Source organism: Balaenoptera physalus (genome assembly GCF_965194825.1).
Source record: "Balaenoptera physalus genome assembly, chromosome: 13".
NCBI lineage: Eukaryota > Metazoa > Chordata > Mammalia > Artiodactyla > Balaenopteridae > Balaenoptera > Balaenoptera physalus.
Genome location: NC_138892.1, coordinates 49,966,282 through 49,987,843, shown reverse-complemented (window position 1 = coordinate 49,987,843; position 21,562 = coordinate 49,966,282). Strand labels below are relative to the sequence as shown.

The 21,562-nt window shown below is 41.9% G+C and overlaps 1 long non-coding RNA gene and 1 pseudogene across 2 annotated transcripts in view; both read right to left on the bottom strand.

Annotated features, from left to right (window-relative positions):
* Positions 1-21,562, bottom strand: part of LOC309642043 — a 371,803-nt gene that overhangs the window by 190,653 nt on the left and 159,588 nt on the right. The window lies entirely within an intron of this gene.
* Positions 18,832-19,586, bottom strand: LOC309642004 (ubiquitin carboxyl-terminal hydrolase isozyme L1 pseudogene; annotated as a pseudogene). Its single transcript has one exon. The product of its transcript is annotated as a ubiquitin carboxyl-terminal hydrolase isozyme L1 pseudogene (transcript).

Below are 21,562 nucleotides of genomic sequence, written 5' to 3'. Positions count from 1 at the left end.
ACACAGCTTTATAGAAGAAGTCATCTGCAGAAAATGAAATTAAACGCCTTCAGTTAATACTACCATAGGATTAAGGCTGAGCTTATCTTGATAATATTTAGCGTCCTGGGATGGAATGGAGTTCAGGGTACTTTTTTCTCTCACGTGCTTGAATTTGCAACTGACAATACCTAGTGATCAAGGAAGGAGTTGCGAAAAATAGAGCCAAGGTATGGATGAGGTCGGAGGCAGGCTGGATAGTCAGCCCTGGGAGTGGGATGGTCCTTCAATAAGGGGAAGTGTGGGCTTGCGTGCTACCTGACAGATGGCCTCCAGATGATGAAACTCTGTAACAGTGTAGGACAGGCGGGGACCTTAGCCAATCTGAGCGATCACCCCTTTGGGAGAAAAAAAATGCATGAATAATTAATTGAAATTCCCTTCTAAAGTAGGATCAGAAGAAAATGAATGTTGTCTAGATGCGAGCCAGCCCCAGAGATAACCTCAGCTAATAGAGGATATGATGGCTCAGAAGACAAATAAAATAAAGTGTAGGAGAACTACAAGAAAAACAAATGAAGGGAAATAGGGAGGGAAAAGACACAGGGTGAGCTGAGAGGAAGTGGCTACTTGGGGACAAGCCAGGGAAAAATGCTAAAAAAAAAAAAAAAGAGCTCATTACTGTGTTGGGGGATGTTGACAGTCAGGAAGACTGTGCATGTGTGCGCACGGGGGGGATATAGGAAATCTCTGTACCTTCCTCTCAATTTTGTTGTGAACCTAAAACTGCTCCCACTGCCCCCCTGCAGAAATAAAGTCTGAAAACAGAGAGCTTAGAAAAAGCCAGTCAAACACATAGCATTGCATGATTGCTGGGGTCAGGGGAGGAGTGTTAAATCATTCATTAGAAAAACATCTTATTCAAGGGCTTGGACCTTGACCTTTCCTCTGTTTAATGCTAGGGAATATCCCTCTTGGGATTTTGGCCCCTGGTGGGGGGTAGGGGGAACCAGGAAGAACCACTCACAACAGAGAAGGACCCCAAACAGGAGTGGACAAAATACCTCGGGAAGCCTCTCAAGAAGGTCCCTGTTTTTCTTTCTCCATCCTTTGAGTTCTCATCCCTGTACTTTTACATCCTCTTCATTTGTTGCTGTGCTTTCCCATTCTTTTATGAAACTTCCTTATCTGGTCGCTTCTGATATTTCATACTCCTCACCTAATTGCAGTAAGGAACAAGAAATGGGATAAAAGCAATAAAACAAAGGTGGATGATAATATATTATATATTATGTCTTATTACATATAATTTATTACATAATATGTGTCATAATATCTTAATGTATGTTAATATTGGCTTCACAGTGGAGACTAAGCATATGCCATTCTTGAAAATCTTCTCTCTTTTATTGTAAGATATGAATAGTTTCTGGGTTTGATTTTTATCTTGGCACTTGAAGGTTCACAATATTTTTCAAGACGTTCTGACTCTTGCTGGGTCTCAGAACACCCATTCCCAAACCTGTACAATTTCCATTTTACCATTATTTTGAAATATGTATTTCCTGTATGATAGCACAGTGAAACTTGTGCTATAATACACTCAAGCAAGTTGTGAGAGTAAACATAATGATACTTTGTACTTTTAAAGTGTCTTGCACTCCTAGAGCCAGAATTTCCCAAGCATCCCTGCAAACCAGGCAAGCACTGTGCGCTAGCAATTTTATAGCCAAGAAAACTGAAATATAGAGAGGTTAAGAGCTTGAGCCAGTGCCTTCCAGCAAGTCAGAAATAAAGCTGGAATCTGAGGGAAAAGCCTTATACTCAACATTGGACTTCCTGCAGTGGGAAACATGAAACAAGAAGGAAATATTATAAATTAGGGTTGTGGAAATATTTTAATCACATTTATATATTCACCAATTAAAAGCTAATATTTCATAAGTAATGTCATTTAAAAGTAGTACTAATAAAGAACATGGTGGGTTTTGTTTTAATAATTTGCTTCTAGATCTCTCATAATTAAAATTTGTCCAAAAACCACATAAATTGTCATGGTTTTAGCGCAAGAATGGAGAGAATGAAATGAGCTTAAGAGTGACTATTAACTTTGTTTTCTTCAAGTGTAGATTTATGCTGGCATGTTTCCTTCTGGCTCTCATCTACCTTTTTGGAAGAGACGAGAGATCAGTTAGAATGATATCTATAATTTGGGAGTCCTTTAAGCTGCTATTAACGGTAAATATTCATGCATTACATTAAAAAAGACTGTGCAACAGTCAAACATAGGACATTTGCCTCAGATTCCTAGATCTTATAAAAGGCGAACCTGAGCGGGAGCTTGCTCAGCTGACCGGCACTTTACTTGTCCAGTCCAGAAACTGATGGAGGGCTGAGGTCTGATGCTATTGTTAGAGGGTGGGGAGGAGGGGTCAGGAATAGGGAATTTGGTCTGGTGTTGGCTATCAAGTTGGGTCAGACCCACAGGTGTGGAAACACCTGATCCACGCAGTCTGTCAGTGCCACCTGTCACCCAGCTGTCGCTAGTGAGTGGCTGGGTTGCACACATGAAGTTCTGAGCCTCTTTGTAACCCACAAGACTGTGTTGATCTCGTGGAAAGAAAATTGGATTTGTAGTCAGGCGACATGCATCTAGGTCCTGTGCGGGCTGAGTGGCCTTGAAGGAGTCGCTTGACCACTTTGGACGACCCCAATTTGCCTTCTATACAAGAGGTATAACGTTAGTATCTCACAGAATTCTTGCTGCAATTCGGTGAGATACTGCATCTGGGGGAATTGTTTTGGGAACTACGAAGATGACAGAAATATTAGTTACCGTTACACCAGTAAATGCTTCTCTGTGTCACTCAGTAAGCTGTCCACTGATGCCTTCTGGTCCTAACTCTCTTTTCTTCTAGTACGTAACTCCTGAGAAAGCTCTTTAACAGGCTACAAAATGTATCCTGTCTTCAGGATGTACCCTGTGCTTAATTTAACACTCTGCGGTTATCCTGAAGTTTTTAATGATTTTCAAACAAGGGGCTTGCATTTTTATTTGTACTAAGCCTTACAAATAGTGTGCGACCTGTCATGTTTTTCTAACTTATAAATAAATGCCCGACTTTAAAATTCCTTGGAGTTTACTTCATTCCTAATCATCTGCTTTGAGCACCTCTATGGAGCAAGTAGTTATAAACTAACATTTTTTATGTAAATAGTCTATATTTGATACATAGTTTGTGTGCGTGTGTGTTTTCTAGATAAAGCAGAATACAAAATTGTGACCCAATGATTGTTTCTCTCTAGAGTGTATAGATTCTGAATTTCCAGAGGAAATATGTTGTATATTCCTGCCCTGATGCCTGGCATATTAAGGTACTGAATAGAAGGTGGTGGAAGGTGTGTACCTTGTGTGCATGGTATCAGTCTGTTCTGAGAGACGTTCTCTTTGGGTGACAAAAGCATCCTTAGGGGGTGATTTATGACTTTATTTTCTTTATTGTGTCTTATAATGACTAAGGGTGTTTGACTTTCAACATACTAGTTGTTGCAGCTTTCTTCAAGTTCTTTTAAAGTATCCCATTAAAACCCTGACTCTCTAGGGAAAAAACTGCAAATGTATTTTATGTTTTGTTCCCAATTATAATACTGGGATATTACAAACCAGATATTCTTGTTAAGGAATATCTGTTAGGTTGACTTTGTTGGGTTATGTCATCTGGTAATAAAATGACAGTCAAATAATTTTAAAGTACATATAATTTGTTTTCAATTATAAGTCAAGGTGGTTTACCTCAGATGGGGTGGTGGGCACTTCTGCAGGCAGAGAGAGGTAGTAGCAAACAGGAAAGAGAGTTTGTATTATATCTTGCTGCATAAAATTTTGCTCTGAAACACGTCAGTCTAAGACAGACATTTATTTTTCCACAGTTTCTGAAAATCAGGAAACTGGGAGCAACTTAACAAAGTTGTTCTGTCTCAGGGTCTCCCTTGAAGCTGCAGGCAAGATGTTGGCTGGGGCTGGAGGATTTTCTTCCAAGAAGGCTCCCTCTCAGGGCAGTTGGCTGGAGGCCTCAGTTCTTCTCCATGTGAGCCTCTCCGCTGGGCTGCTTGGTGTCCTTAAGACATGGCCGCTGGCTTCCACTCAAGCGAGTGATCCAGAGAAAGCAAGACAGAGGCTACAGTGACATTTATAATCCAGCCTCTAGAGCAATATCCTGTCCCTCCTCCTCTATTCTATTGGTTACACAAACTGTCTTACCTCATTCTGGCTGCTATAACAAAATACCACATATTGAGTGGCTTGTAAACAACAGAAATTTATTTCTCACACTTCTGGAGGCTGGAAGTCCAAGATCAAGGTGTGAACATGGTCACCACATGGTTTTGGTGAAGGCTCTCTTCTGAATTCATAGCCAGCACCTTCTTACCATCCTCACATGGTGGAAGAGAGAAGGAATCTCTGCGGGGTCTCTTTTATAAGAACGCTAATCCCATTCATGAGGTCTCCATCCTCCTAACCTAAGCACCTCCCAAAGGCCCCACCTCCTAATGCCGCCACATTGGCATTAAGACTTCAATATATGAGTTTTGCAGGGACACAAACATTCAGACCGCAGCACAGACCAACCCTGATATAGCGTGGGAGGGCACTATAGAAGAGTGTGAATATGAGGATGTGGGAATCATTGGGAGATATCTTGGAGGCTGACGACCACAGAGTTGGTGGGTGAGCATTAACTTTTTCCCTGAGTTCCACACGAATTCTGCTGCAAAAAAAGGGGGAAATTCCCAAAGTCTGGTTTCTCAGAAGCCATGCATAGCAGTCTGAAGTCATGGGAAATCAGAGTCAGGCTAATTTTCCAGTCCAGTTAATATGTTTTTATTAGATACAGAATCAGCGGGTCGCATCGTGTAACCTTGGAAGAACAAGCACCTATGAGTGGCCATTCGAAGTGGCCCCACTTAACACAGCACTGAGGATGCAGTAAGTGCCACCAGGTTGGGGGCACGGGGTGTCTTAGAGAAAGAAAAGCAGAAAACAACATGGTGTGATGAATCATCAAGCAATTCAGACTAAACACTACAAGATTTAGGGCTCTCTGCTGGTTGGCAACAATGCAAAGCTTCCTGAGGTTAGATGTTTGTTGCGAACTGAATAAAGAGATAATATGGAGAGATGAAAGGGACTTAGGAAAGGCGGGGAGCCCTAAGCAGTGGCAGGAGGGGCAAGAGGCTGATTCAGAAGCCTCAGAGGCTTGAGGGAGGCTGGATTCCACCCTCAGGGGAAGGCACAGAGGGTCCCACTGTCCCTTGACATCAGGAAGATGGAAGGAAGCAGAATTGTCAGTAGAGGGGAGGCCAAAGCCATGGATGTTTATCACACATCTACCATATGCAATGCGCTTTCCATGTGATTTGATGTAACCTCCAAATGACTAGGGGAGGTGAGTGTAGAAGTCACCTCTTTACAGAAGTGGTGTCGAACCCAGGGTTGTTTGCAACCAAAGCACATGCTATTTTCACAAGACACCCACCATCCCTGTAGGGATGGATCAGCTGGAACCTGTAGAAAATGGGCAGGTCTGGTGACTCCACGTGGGATGACCGAATGAGGACACTGTGTAATCGGCATATGGACGTTCCTTCCTTCTGCCCACAATCCCAGAAGGCAGACTTTGACCTTTCTAGAGATCTCACAAAGGTACAGCTGTCCACAATCTCCGCCCTGCCTCCCTTTTGTCCAGACACACCCAGTATGGACCAGACCCAGGTGTGCCCTGCAGAGGAAGTGGGAAGAGGGTTTACTTCACACCCAGTTCAAAATGGAGGCGTTTGCTTTAAATCGTCTTAAGTTTTAAAGACAATTTCTCACCTGGAGATGAGTGGATAGTTAAGGAAGAGGTAACAATTATGTGGGCACAGAAGGTGAAAGGAAGGATCAAATCACAGTGTGGAAAATAAAACAGAAGAGGCATTTGGTGCTCTTGCTGGTGTAGAAGTCAGGAGAACCAGGTTGGAACTCCAGCTCCATGTCTAAGAAGATGTGTGACTTAGAGTAATGTAAGTAATGTAAGCTCCAGGTCTCACCTGTGAAACTTAGATGGTGATGCCTACCTCACTAGAATATTGTTTCAAAGGAGGTAACTTTAAATACTCCTACGGATAGCATATAGTAAAGGCTATATAAGTTGTGGTTATTTTCATTAAAGTGAATTATTTTTTTGCACTGTCAGATTTACCATTCCAACTATAGTCAGCTTTGGCTAAAAATAAAACTTATCTGCTTAGGTAAACACCTATTAATGGTGGGGCTTTAGAGTAGGCAGGTGCTCTGAATATTCCCCAGAACCAAGAGAGCTTAAAAACACTATTACCAGCTGTATAGCACAGGGAGCTCAGCTCGGTGCTCTGTGATGACCTAGATGGGTGGCATGGGGGCGGGGGGAGGGAGGTCCAAAAGGGAGGGGATATACGTATACGCAGAGCTGATTCACTTTGTTATACAGCAGAAAACTAACACAACGGTGTAAAGCAATTATACTGCAATTTAAAAAAATGCTATTATCTTCTGCTCAGAGTGGCGGCAAGATAGAGTAAAACGGGGGCAATGGTGGTGTGTGTGGTGAGGGAGGGTTGGTGTGGACATGGGCCAATGGAAGCAATCTTCTGACTGAATGTACTGATGGATTTGAAGGTGGTGTGCAAAGAACATGTGCCTTGCACATCATCATCAGGGATCCACCTCAAGTTACCCGTGTGTTAGTGGCAGAGGGAGAATGGAACATGGGGTTCCTAAAACCCAGCCAGATGCTTTCTCCGGCACCATGCCATCTTGGGAATGTGGAGGCTACACCTCTCTTCTGATATTTCATGGTTATTTAGAGTTTAGCTGTAGTACAGTCTGCATGTGTCAGTGCCTGATGGGAGAAAGTGAATTAATTAAAGTCTCCTCATGCTGTTATTTATCAGCTTGTCTACAGTTTTCATTGTAAGGCCACGTTATCCCAGAGGTAGCAAGACTTTCCTTGGTGGAGCACCAAGCATGGGGGAAGGAGAGACTCAATCCTTAGAAAAGTTCAAGGGGCTAGATCTTTGAGGAAAAGGCACAGCTCAGCCTGAAAGCTTTGAAACTTGCTTCTGAAGAAGGTCAGGAAGTGTGTGTGTGTGGGAGGTGTTCAGTCAACCAGAAGGAATTCTGAACAGCTTGGCTTTTGCTGTGTATATGGAATGGAACTGGCTTTTTTTCTTTTCTTCTTTTCAGTAGATTGTAAAGATGGTTACAAAAAAAATTACAAGCTTCCTGAGGGAAGGAATGTCCCTCATGGGACATTAGTCTGGAAACTACTTTGTAACTATGTTTCTGTGTATTTTAGATATTTTGGCTTAAATTAAAGGTAGCAAAAACATATAGTCTATGCTATGATGTAGGTTTCGTTTTTATCAACAAAAATTTGCATACTACATTACCGAAGGTGGGTTCAGATATTAAGAATAAATGGCATAAAGAAATATTTCCAGAGATGATTAAGGTGAGGTACCTGAATCAGTCACTATTTGCAATTACTATTGTAGTGTGTGATTTTGTAGACAGGTAAAGATAATTTCCTGCAAAATTCTCCTAATCTAGAACTATTCCTTACACTACTCATTTTGCAGACATTTGAGAGGAAAACATAGCAAGAGAAAGCCCAGTGCTGACCTGGTGTAGAAGTATGCATTTAGTTCTCTAGTCTGCATCATTTATATGTTATACTCTCTGGGACTACAAACTGCTTAAACAAAAGAATAGGAATGAATGGTAGGGAATCAACCCCTTTGTTTACTCATTGTAAGCAAACCATCAGATAATCAAATCACAAAAATCTTTGTCTTGTTAGCAGTTTCACTTATCTGAGTATGTAAATCATCCTCTCACCTCTTCACCTTATGTCACAAGAGAAATAGGAATTGAATGGTATCCAAATATCTTGGATGCATTTGCTTGCTTCACTGTACCTTACACTCAGAGTAAAGATAAGGTCTGAGAGTTCTTTTTCAATTTTTAAACCCAAAGCTGATTATAAGTGCAAAACACTTCCAAAATATATACTAAGAAAATGAATGTATGTTTCATTTAGATTAAACAGGAGATCCCAGGAGAATTTTAGAAACACTTTGGAAGCTGGGGAAGTGGAGAAAAGAATGTATATTTATTCATAGGACTTATGGTGCTTACCTACAAGAAATTTCAAATATTTCCCTTCCAAACAAGAACATATGCCTAATACATTCCATCATGATTTATAGGTGTGAGTTCAGGAGGTAAAGTCATGTGGGGTAAGAAGAAGGTATTGAACAATAGTCAAATCAGTTGAGTTGCTTAAGTCATTGACCTTTGTGAATTCTAGTTCTGGTGGCAATGATCGGTGCTTTAAAATATTTAATTATTTAACACTTACTTTGCACTTTCTATGTATAGGACTACACTAAATACTTTGTAAGTAATTAATAGAACACTATGAGGTAGGTGCTGTAATTATCTTTACAGAAGAGGTTATGGAGGTTCAGGGAGGTTAATTAAATTTCCCAAGAACACACAGCTTGTAAGAGGCAAAGCTGGGATTGGAACTCAGTCTGGATCTGGAGTCTGTGTTCTCTGCTACTCCATTTACTGAAGAGCGAATTAATAAGCATTTGATAGTTGCATTCTATATATCAGTCTTTCAAACAGGTCAAGGTGGCTACCGAATTCCTAAGAATATATACATAGTTTCTCTAAAAGCTCAAGCCATATAATGCTGCAATATGAGAAGCAAGGGAGAATACACTCTTGCTGTATTTTCTGTTTTCCCTAGACAGTTTTGTTCTCTAGGTATGCCCAGGATAGTTAAAGGGCCTAAAAACCATTTAATATAAGGAGATGATGAAGAGTCTAGCGACATTTAACCTGGAGAAGAGAACTCTTGTTGGGAAAACGACCAGAGCAATTCTAGGCTTTACATGATGTTCATGAAATCCAGAGGAAGAAAGAGCAGCATTCCCAGCCCCTTCAGAAGAGCAAAGAGGCTTATTTTCTAGAAGCCTCCAGCAAACCCCCTGTGTTAGGGTCGTCCAAGAGCAGACGTCAAAGTAGGATTATATGTGCTGAGGTGTTATAAGAGACAGTGCAAGTGTGAAATGAAATAAGGAGCTGGGAAGGCTGGAAGAGCTGTCAGACCTTGCCAGAAGTCTCCTGTGCAGTGAGAGAAAGAGAGAGAAAGAGTCCTACATTGCGGTGCCCTCTGAGCAAAGCCTCAGGGAAATCCTTTAGCCAAAATCAGTTGACAAAGGAGTTCAGTGTCTCCCAGGAACCAGTCTGTCTTAGTACCCTTAGGATCCATAAACCAGGGGATGGATTTCAAAGTGCAGCACCTGGAGCCCTTGGTCAACCACGCTCCTGCGACAGGAGGTGAGATGCATTCTCATGGCTGCTATGTCTCTCCGCACAGTTCGTTGGTCCATTATTATTATTAATCTTTGTATCAGGGGATTAAATGCCCTGATTGGCTGAGGCCTGATTTCTTGAACCAGTCACCCTGGCAAGGGGGATGGGATTTCCCATAGGCCCATTAAGTCCACCGTCTGAGTTAGCTTCCCCTCCAGCATGTGGGTTGTGGGGAGGAGGGATTGATACCTAAATAAAAATCTGAGAACCCCTAGGAAGGGGAAAGGGGGATAACATTTATGGTTTTGTAATTCTAATCCTGATCTAACACCAAAGCCTGTGCTTTGTTTTTCTGCATCACAGTATTTCTTAAAATCTATGGTGAGCAGGTATTAATAGTTGTGGTGTTTGGGGTGGGAGAATGGGGATCAAATTCTATCTCACTGAAAATCATCCAATCTATGACCTATGACTAGTTTTAGATCATGTCATAAATTGTTGACGACCTCACATCTTGAAGTAGGAATACAGCAAATGTAGTAGCGAATATTTACAGAGCAATAATTATGTGCCTGACAATGTGCTTTATATCCACTCTCACACTTAATGCCCACAATACCCTGTCAGATAAACATTCTTACCAGCTCCAGACGAAGTAGGAGGACACTAAGGGCTCACAGGGTTAAGAAACTGCTGAACAGAGCAAGTAATTAAGTGGCTGATCGTCTGATGGCAAAGTGGTACCATCTCCTCCTCCTCCAATTCTCCCTCTATCACTTCTCCAGCTTTCTTCAACAAAGCTTTTGAAAAATAAGTTTGCTTTCCAGGAGCTGTTCTCTTCTAGGTGAAAATGGGAGAGCTGGGTGTTCTCTCAGGCACTGTATTAGTGGCATTCTGCCAACGTTGTCTTGAGATGGCTGTTGAAGCCTCTTGAGGCTGGCACGATGACAGCTGGAAGGGCAGGTTGCCCTTAATGTCCAATAACTGCAGGTAGCAAAATACAGTGCAGTGCTTTAGATGTAGTGTTTGGCTGACTTTGTAAAGAGAACTGTTTTATGTATCCATCGTGGGTGCTCGGCTAGGTATGGATACACACCAAGATCACATGCAGCTGGCATTTTAGGGAACCCATAGAAAGACAGACAAGGACCTAAATAATGAGGGCCACGGAGAGAATTTCAGTGGTCATCTCAGTAACAACTTATTTCATTGCAGTAATCTTTACTGTGGTGTGCCCTGCTTTAAAGAATACAAGTCAACAACACAGATAAATGAAAGGGTGATTATCCACTTTGAAAAGGCATAATGAGTTTACACGAGAATCTCTTATATATCAACAAAATGCATTTAAAATGCAATTCATTATGTACAATACTTCATGTTTTTTTCCGGAGTGCAGCCATTGGGTTAAGGGCTGTTCACATACATATGTTTTGAAGAAATATATTTCAGATTGATCTTGCTGAACCCAATTTCAACACATTATTATATATCTATACATCCAGAAATATTCATGAAGGCCCTACTATGTGCAAGGCCCTATACTACACTTTTATACTTTGACTGGGTGGTTCTGGGGTGAGGCCCAGATTCTGCATTCCCAACAAGTTCCCAGACCACACTTTCAGTAGCAAGGGTTTCTAGAAAATCAAGCTGGGAAACTGGGCAGAAACTTAGGAGATATGAGAGGCATGGAAACTCCCAGCCCAGTGTCAACCACAGGATGAGTCTGGGAAGGATGCTTGCTGCTGCCCACTAGTGGCTGGGCCTCTGGTAACCTCACTGCTACCTGCACTAGCTGCTGCATGCCCTCAGCTTCCCCTGTTGTTACTGGACACTGGGTGTTGTAGTCCCTGAAGCTGGACTGAATTCCTATTTGCAGTAATTGCTCCTGCCTCCGAGACCTGAGTGAGACCATTTGGTTGAACAAGCCAGGGGAGCACACCTGTACTCTTTTCCTTGGCGAATGGGAAAAGCTGGTGGTATCTACTCTTTTCTGCTTCTGTAGTGGGGGTCAGGCCCTGCTTTCAGCCATGACTCACAGTATAAGAAATTCCCCAGGGCTTCCCTGGTGGCATAGTGGTTAAGAATCCGCCTGCCAATGCAGGGGACACGGGTTCGAGCCCTGGTCCAGGAAGATCCCACATGCCGTGGAGCAAATAAGCCCGTGGGCCACAACTATTGAGCCTGCATGCTGCAACTACTGAAGCCCACGCGCCTAGAGCCCATGCTCCACAACAAGAGAAGCCACCGCAATGAGAAGCCTGCGCACCACAACGAAGAGTAGCCCCCACTCGCCACAACTAGAGAAAGCCCACGTAGCAACGAAGACCGAACACAGGCAAAAATAAATAAATAAATCAATAACATTAAAAAAAGAAATTCCTCAGACCTAAGAAGGAGGTTCAGATGCTGGACAGCTAAAAAAAGAAAAGAAAAGTAAATGTCCACTATGAACGATATGAGTTTATGCGTATAAAAAAGACTCGTTTAGGCATGTAGCTCACCTTACATGAGCCAATGCACGGAGGTAAAATTCCCACATAGCTTAACCTTGGGCTCACCACTCCTCTCCCCAACCTCAAATGGAAGAAGTGGCTCTCCTGTGTTATGTGGCATGCTCATGTGGCCCCTTTACAGACATCCCCCTGTTCCAATTCTCATTTGCTTTATTTCATCTCCCATTTCACTGCAAATTTTTCTTGTGTCAGGAAGTTTTTTCTGGATTTAGTTTGTGAGGGTCAATGAGCTCCAAATGTATCCCATTCATCTTCCTGATGGGATTTATAGGGTAACTTCTCCAATATTAAAAAATAAACGTAAATCTTAATGTTGTGGCTAAGAAGAATGAGAAATGTCAAAGTGTACGCACATTGGTTCCCCTTTTAGGATCACTCCCTCTCCACACTGGAAGCTGGTTTTCATTAAAATGTGACATTTATCTTCCCAAAGTGAATTTGTCTTGCTACAATAATAGGAAAATGTCACAATTTGCTGCAAAAAAAAAAAAAAAAAAAACAGGAAAAGATAAATAGTAGTTTTTAATGAAAACCTTAATTTTAAAATAATGCTTTTCTTAAATACCCAGTACTCTAAGAGAGGGAAAAAATGTCATGAGAATTCAAATAAAGTAAATTCTAATGTCCTCTGAGGAGAATACGCTGAACAAAGATGCTTGTTGTCAAAACACTGCAAAGCACTGCAAAGCACTGCAATAGAGCCTTTCATTGCCACATACGTTCCCCTATTACCAGTCATGAAATGCAGGAATTGTAGACGATTAGGAATGGAGATGGTAGGTTTAGACTTTGTTGGGTGAGATGGGGAAAGGGTGCCTGGGACAAGCAGCCACTGGCTGGAACTTCCCCACTTTTAATCAGATGTAGACGCAGACATCAGTAAGAGGGCTCAGCTGCTGGAGTGGGTGTGACTTCTCCAGGCCGGACAGACTGCCCCAGGGCTGGCATTACAGACCACAGTTAACTTAAAAACTAACTATGCATAACTTAAACATTAACTTCACAGATGTAGCTAATAGGAGAAGCATTGGGCTGGAGGTCCCAGACCCAATTTTAATTCTGGCTCTGACCCTCTTTCCTCAGCTGAAGAGTGAAAGGATTGGTATAAATGTTCACAAAGATTTTCCCTCTTTTCAGATTGCGGGGTCCTAAAGATGAAAAGAATTTCTCACTACAACATGCTCTGCTGGGAGAAGAAGGGCAAGATTAGGAAAGGACTTTAACGAGAAATGGAGGAAATGAAAACCTTAAAAAGTCAGAAGTAGCTAGAGAAAGAGGGAAATATGGAGAGGTCTTTGGTGGGTAGATAATACGAGGACTCCTTGTCAAAATACACTGCTGTCGCTTCTCCCTTTCCCTGGGGCTGAGGAATGGAGGGGACACTTCGACACAATCATTCGCTGAAAGTTCTCAGTAGCTTTAATATCTGTTTCCGAATGAGATAATCTTAGTAACTCACTACTAGGTGAAATGATATTCTGATTATCAGTGGGGACAAGATAAAATCAAGTCTCATATCACAGTTTCTCTTCCATTGATCCTTAAGACCCTCTTTTTGAATAAAAGACCAGTAATCTCTATACTTAGACCTTGAAACATGATTCAGAACCAAGGTAGAGATAAGAATCAGGAACCAAACCCCAGCCACGGCCATGCAAGCGTCTAAGTGAAGGTGCCTGGTTTTTGTTTTCATATACATTAGTTTTCAATACGTTCAATATACTGAGAAAAGAAAAAGAGGAGGCTGGCTCTTTAAAAAAGAATTCGTTTTTAGTCTTCTGGTAGTTGAGAGTTACACAGATCGACAGATTTACTTACTTTATTTCTAATTTTTGCCACTTGACTTATAATATGCCTTGGTATGGTCCTCTTTGGGTTCATCTTGTTTGGGACTCTCTGTGCTTCCTGGACCTAGATGTCTGTTTGCTTTCCCAGGTTACCGAAGCGTTCAGCTATTATTTCTTTAAATAATTTCTCTGCCTCTTTCTCGCTCTTCTCTGTCTGGGACCCCTATAATGAGAATGTCAGTACATCTGGTATTTTCCCAGAGGGCTCTTAAACTATCCTCATTTCTTTTAATTCTTTTTTCTGTTCATCCTGGGTGATTTCCACTACTGTCTTCCAGTTTGCTATCTGTTCCTCTGTATCATCTAATCCATTGTGGATTCCTTCTAGTGTAGTTTTCATTTCAGTTATTGTATTCTTCAGTTCTGTATGGTTCTTCTCTACATTTTCTTTGTTAAAATTCTCACTGTGTTCATCCACTCTTCTCCTGAGTTTGTTGAGCACCTTTCTCATCACTACCTTGAACTCTTTCTTGAGTAGATTGCTTTGCTTTTCTCCACTTCATTTAGCTTTTGTTCTGAGGTGTTGTTTGGTGCCTGCATTTGGAACATATTCCTTTGTCTCCTCATTTTGCCTAATTTCCTGTGTTTATTTCTATGTAGTAGGTAGGTCGGTTACATTTCCTGCTCTTGGAGAGGTGGCCTTATGTAGGAGATGCCCTATGGGGCCCAGCAGCACACTGCCCTCTGGTCACCAGAGCTGTATGCTCTCGGGGGCCCCCTCTGGGGGCTGCGTGGGCTCTTCTGTTGTGGTGGGCTGACTACTGCAGGCACACTGGCAGGCAGGGTTGGCCCCCAGCCTGGTTGGCTGCCAGGCCCTGCCTTGCGCAATGGCTGCCCACCTGCTGGCGTGGGCCTGGGTCCCAGCATGGTGGGCTGGGGTGTCCGGGACTGGTGCTGGCCCACTGATGGGCAGTTAAGACCCTGCTTCTAGTAGGTTAGAGGGAAGACTCCAAAATGGCACTTGTCAGCACCAGTTTCTTGCAGTAGAATGAGCTCTCAAAAACGGTGGCTGCCAGCTTCTGTGTCTCCAGGGCGAGTCCCAGTTGCCTCCTGCCTCTTTGGGAGGCTCTCCAAGATCAGCAAGTGGGTCTAACCCAGGCTCCCTTCAAACTACTGTCTCTGCACTGGGACCCAACAAATTTATAATTGTGAACCATTGGAAACAAACATCAATTGTGAAGGGATAAGTTAAAAAATTAGGAACTCTGATGATGGAGATCAGTGTCGCTCAATCCTTTTACCTGTTTCCACATCATTCCCCTTACACATCCTACTCTTATCTGGAAGGGAAAGGAGGACATAATGAGAACCACGGATGCAGACCTGTGCATATATTGGCATGGAAAAATGTCCCAACATTGCTGACTGGAAAAGCCAGGATCTTTGACATGATGTAGAATTACACCTACATAGGTGTAATTACACCTACATAGGTGACTCTAAGCACATTCACCAAAATGCAAATGGTGGCTGTCTTTAGAGAGTGGGGTTTCAAGCGATTTCTAATATCATATTTGTGCTTTTCTGCTCTGTTTGAATTCTTATGATGAGCATATATCATATTTATACTCAGAAGAAAAAGCAGGAAAGCATTTTAAAAAAGAATAATAAACATAAGCAGTAGTAATCAGCCATAGGTTTAAAAAGCTGGAAAATAATTTTTTCTCAGAATATAGCAACTCAACAGAATATTAACAGTTTTTTAAACGCAACACAGTTTGGTGGTCTTGTGTTTCATTCGTTTTTCTACCATTTGAATGGTGTATATAAATACATGCTCTAAGTAGAATCCACCAAAGTATTCAGATAAAAAGTGAGATCTAAAGATGTGATGTGGGTCAAACATCTGAAACTTTAGTCAGAAATAATACCAAATGGTTAGCTGTTTTCTATCATTTACAAAAAGTATGTAAATGATGAAGTTTTCATTTGTCATGCAGACATTGTTAGAATTATTGAGACGTAGCCTAGAGAGAAAGGGAGGAAGCGTTTGGTTTTATACCTGCTTTTTAGAAGACATTTGTATGAAAGAGAAATAACAGTGTCAGTAACATCTCAAATACAGAGGATATCTAAGGGTACAGGACACATCAGATGTATGTCTCAGACACAGCGACAAATATCAAAGAGTACTCCATTGTTAGAAGGTTATGCGATGTTGAAATACTAGCTTGATACTCAAGAGGTAAGGTTTTTAAATGGTTATCTTTCATTAGATTTATTCAGAAATTTAGTATGTGAGAGTTTAGTGTTAATAAAGAGTTACAAAGCTCAGCAGACAATTGGAATAAAAGATTTTGAATTGAGCAGAAATGCCTCTCCTCCCTGCAGACTTATGATTATGTGCAGTGAATGAGTGTTGGCATTAGAAAGCTAAACCACATAACACATACAGAATATTAGTATTCAGTAAACAATCACGATTGCAGTCATCAAGTGCCGAAAGTCTGCCACGTGTGTTCCCAGCCTCCTTTAAAAGTAGTGCAGGGCTTCCCTGGTGGCACAGTGGTTGAGAATCTGCCTGCCAATGCAGGGGACACGGGTTTGAGCCCTGGTCTGGGAAGATCCCACATGCCGCGGAGCAACTAGGCCTGTGAGCCACAACTACTAAGCCTGCGCGTCTGGAGCCTGTGCTCCACAACAGGAGAGGCTGCGATAGTAAGAGGCCCGTGCACCGCGATGAAGAGTGGCTCCCGCTTGCCACAACTAGAGAAAGCCCTCGCACAGAAACGAAGACCCAACACAGCCAAAAATAAAAATAATAAATAAATAATAAATAAGTTAAAAAAAAATTAAAAAAAAAAAAGTTGTGCAGCTGTTACCTTAATGGATGAGAATCCAGGGTAATATCAAGGAATAAAAAATTGTTCAGTTTGATTAGTTCTAGGGGGGTGTCATCTTCAAAATGTGCCTAATTCGATAACACCAGGGCATTTCTGAGAGACGAAAGAAAATAAGGATAATGTGATGTAAATAGATACATTATTATTTTCATCTCTTTTGACATAAACCATTCTAGAAGCAAAATGACAGCAAAGAGGTGAGAAATAGGGAAGCAGCCTCTTCCATCTGTAGAAAATTGCATGGTGGGCTGAGAGCCATGGGTCAGAGGATCAAGAGTGGACCCCAAGCAGACTGGCTTCCCCCTAATAATTGCAATAGTAGATCACATTCATGGAATGTTTAATATGTTCCAGACCTTTCGCTAGCTGCCTCACATGGATTAGATCATTTAACCTTCACCACCACCCTGCAGGGAAAGAACTGTTATCACTGTCATTTTACAGATATGAAAATTGAAGCTTGGAAAAGATAGGTAATTTCTCAAGGTCACACAGTAAGGAGCGGAGCTGGTATTTGGACTCAGATATGCCGATGGGTCCCTCAACCAGTACATTTCATTGCTTCCCCGTGCCTGCTGGGTAAGGAGGGCCTTCGTGTATGTAACCTGCCAGAGCCCTCATCCTCAATATCCCAAACCAGTTTCTTTTTGGGAAATTGGGAATCTTTTTTATCTTATGCCTTGGAAATACTTTCTGTCAAGCCAAGTTCAGGCCGTTTTTATCCTGTTGTCCTTGAAATGCTCTCTCTCCACCTGCCTTTCCCCCAAACCCCCTGAAAGCTCTTGAAGTTGATCTACAGAAGAGTTAAATACATACCTAATTAGAAAGCAAGAGGGAAAGGATGGGCCTGGAAGTGCTCAGAACTAAAATTTGGGTGTTGAACCCTCTGGCAGTATTCTTCCTTACTCTGTCTAGTGACTTGAATATGGCCAGCTGACATGAAATGTTCCTGGAGATTTGAATCACTATTGGAGTTCAACTTCTTCTTGGTTTAAATTCCTTTTAAAAATGAGACCAGGCTTACTCAGGGTAGGAAATGAGTGGTAATCCATTTCACAATTAAGGCAGTCTTCTTTTTTTTATTTTTATTTTTATTGGAGTATATAGTTGATTTAAAACGTTGTGTTAGTTTCTGCTGCACAGCAAAGTGAATCAGTTATACGTATACATATATCCACTCTTTCTTAAATTCTTTTCCCATATAGGTCACCACAGAGTACTGAGAAGAGTTCCCTGTGCTATACAGTAGGTCCTTATTAGTTATCTGTTTCATAAAGGCAGCCCTTGTTACTTCCATTAACCCAGAGAAAGGTTGCTGGGAATGTGTGCCTCCAATTTTCTTCCTCCCATTTCCTTCTTAGAGGGAAAATAAGGTGATTTCATCTAGACATTTTTACTCTCAACTCTATTTTTTAATAAAGAATTTAAGTTATTTACTTTCATCCTTTGAAAGATGAAATCTCCTTGAAACAGTGTTGACTACTTTGATCACTTGGGTTATGTATCTAGACCAGGACATTATACTATTCATTAATGGTAACAATAATAACCATTGGAAATACTAGAATTCATTTGTAGAGAAAATTGCAGGTATCCTCAAGACATCTTCAAAGTGTTGACAAGCCTCAGTCAATTAATAATCAAAATCCATGCTAGATCACTGAGATTTTAGATAAGAAATCATTCTTAAAAATTTTGCTACTAAACATGGTGTAATCATTTTCAAAGATAACAGAAATTTAATAATATATTGAGTAATGGAACTCAAAACTTTCATGCATGACTACTAGATTAGACCTAGCATCTGTTGAGAAATCTATCTTTGAAATGGGTAAGCACAATTGTGATTTGTTACTAAAATGGGAAAAAAAATGACGAAAACATCTCTGCCCAATTGAAGAGGTCATCCTTCCTTTATCTTATTCAGCTTCTATAATGAAACTTGTATTACTACTTTAGCTTTTTTTGTTGTTTGTTTGTTTTTTTATCTCTTAGCAGCAAAAAAATTTTATTCCTTTTAAGGACAATTAAGCCACATCCAAGGCCTTAGCTTACAGATACAAACCAAAGTAGCCATTAAAGCATTAGATACTGAGGTATAAGACATAAAATGAGGGTAAGTGCTTATCTGCAGAACCGAAGGAGAACAGCTGTGCTCTACAAGTACTGAAGCATCTGAGACCACATGGGTAGGGATATACTTTCACGATGAAGGGAAGGGGAGAGAAAGCGAGGTGCCCCACCACGAGGCATTAGGCTGCGTTGCAGAGGGCCACGGCGGGGAAGCAGACCTCTCCTTGCTCGCGCTCAGTGACTTCTCTGCAGACCTTGGCGGTGTCCTGCAGCAGTGAGTCCTCTGAACTGGTGCCACGGTTCACCGGAAAAGGCATCCGTCCATCAAGTTCATAGACTTGAACAACGTGGCCATCCACGTTGTTAAACAGAGTAAAATGAAAGTTCACTTTGTCATCTACCCGGCATTGGCCTTCCTGTGCCATGGCATCATGGGCTCCCTGGAGGGCCTCATTCTTCTCAAAGCATTTTGCTCTGTCTTCAGGGTACAACTTCTCTGTTTCAGAAAGAAACTGTTTGGGAACTGACCCATCCTCGAACTCCAGTTTGTCCTGATTGTTAGCCACTGCGTGAATGAGAGTCCAATGGTTCCACCGGAGTTGCCAATGGTCTGCTTCATGAAGTACACCTTAGGACTTACTTCTTGTCCCTTCAGCACTTCAATCTGTTTTTTCCTGAAGTTCTCATGCTGGGCCGTGAGAGGAAAGAGGCGCAGCAGCGCGCAGGCTGGCGCCGGCACCGAGCCCAAAGACTTCTCCTCCAGGCCCAGCACGTCCTCCAAGTGCCACTGGCCGGCGACCCCCAGCCAGGCCAGCACCTTGTTCAGCATCTCCGGGTTAATCTCCATCTGTTTGAGCTGCATCTTTGTGAACTAGGGAAGGAAGCGCAACCCAGAGAAGAAGAAAAACAGCCACTACTTTAGTTTTTGTATCTTGTCCAGATTCTTACTCAAAATATTAGTCAAGTCATGTACTATCGGTGCTTCTCACTATTTAATTAGGTTCAAAATCTTACCATTTCATCAAGCACAGATGGATTCGAAGACTGAGAACCACCAATATGTCTGTATGAAAGACTCCTGGGAGATAATGAGCAGGAGGAGATTTTTTATTAGGAAGAAGGAAGAATTGAATTAGTGAGCTGGATCTATATCTCTATTGCTAAGTTTCAAAGCTGCTTGCTCCTTTATGCTTATATTAGAAGTAACTCAATTAAGCAACAGATTTTTATTGAGCATGAAATATTCTGGGCAAGGTGATACATGAGGGATTGTCCCATACACAGAGGAGGGTAACACATACTCTAATTTAAGGGTTAAGATCAGGAGATTAGAAATATGTACATAAAAATATTATTAAAAAGTATAAGGTAAGTGTGAAATGTCAGTGTGAGCAATAAGTGCTGAAGGAATTCAGAGTTTGCTTCAGGTTAGAGTAATCTGGGGAGGCTTCATGGAGGAGGTGGGATCCGATCTGCACTTGAAAGGATGCCTTGATGGACAATATTGTTGCCTAACCACCATCCATTCACCCTTCTTTGCATATTTTTCAGAAACCCTCTCCCATGCAGGACACATACCTCAGGGAAAGCAAACTCTATCTTAAACTCCAAGGGAGAATCCTGATTAGTCTAATGTTAAGTCATCATGGTAATCCTATCCACTCTTTCTTCCCCTCCCCCCATGATTTGTTCAGGGAGCCAAACTTAATGCCAATCAGTGACTGGCATTTCCCCTAGCAATGGTCTAGGGACATGACCTAAATGGGCCCAATCATTCTAAAAGGAAAGACCTTTGTTTCATAATTGGGAATAAGATTTTTATTCTCTCCTACTGTGCAGGAAAAGGATGTTGGTTGCCCTGATGGCCTCTGGCAGTCTTTTTGAGATCATGAGGGCCCCTGGCACGTGGAGGAAGGCTGAGGCTGGAGAATAGGAGAGATTCAGAGCTGGAGCCCTATTTGTACTGTGCCTGGAGCTTGATCTGCCTCTAGATCTCCTATTATATGAGGCAGTACATTTCTTCAATGTTTAAGCCAGATAGAGTCAGGTTTTCTGTAACCCCCAGCCAAAGTCATGCAAGTTGCTATCAAATAGTAGAGTTGATTCCTTTCCTAGCATATATTTACCTCTTTCCCTAACAAAGGAAATAAATTAAATGCTATGTGGTTTTTTTTTTTTTTAGGGGGGAAGGGTAGGAATCCCTCTACCATTTTTCCTTGTGGTTTAAATGGGAGAGACAATCTATCAGCTCCAAGTACGTTTGGATGCCATGATTGATTCAGACAGACATGGGCATAGGAGACAAGAGAAAGTTGCTGAGGCTTCTGAAAAGAAGCTCCTTTCCCCTGGGAACTACCAGATATATCTTTCTCTACCTCCCTGTGTGGTCGGGGAGCAGAGATGGGTTGTGTTAGTTTCCCAGGGTGACTGTAACAAATCACCACAAACTAGGCGGCTTAAAACAGAAATTTATTCTCTTCCAGTTCTGGGGGCTAGACATCCACAATGAAAGTGTTGACAGAGCAGCGCTCCTTCTGAAGGCTCTAGAGAAGAATCCCTCCCCTGCACGTTTCTAGCTTCCGGTGGTTGCAGGCAATCCTTGGCGTTCCTTGGCTTGTGGCTGCACCACTCAAGTCTCTGCCATCATCTTCACATAGAGACACACAGGGAGAGAGCTGTATCCAAATTTCTTTAGTCTTATAAGGATACCAATCATTGGATTAGGACCCATTCTAAACCCAGTTTGACTTCATCTTGACTTGATTAAGATGAATCAAGGGACCCTATTTCCAAATAAGGCCACATTCACAGGTTCCCAGTGGACATGAGTTTTACGGAAACATTATCCAAGCCAGTACAAGGCCTCTTGCAGCCAGTTTTGCCATCCTGAAGGAA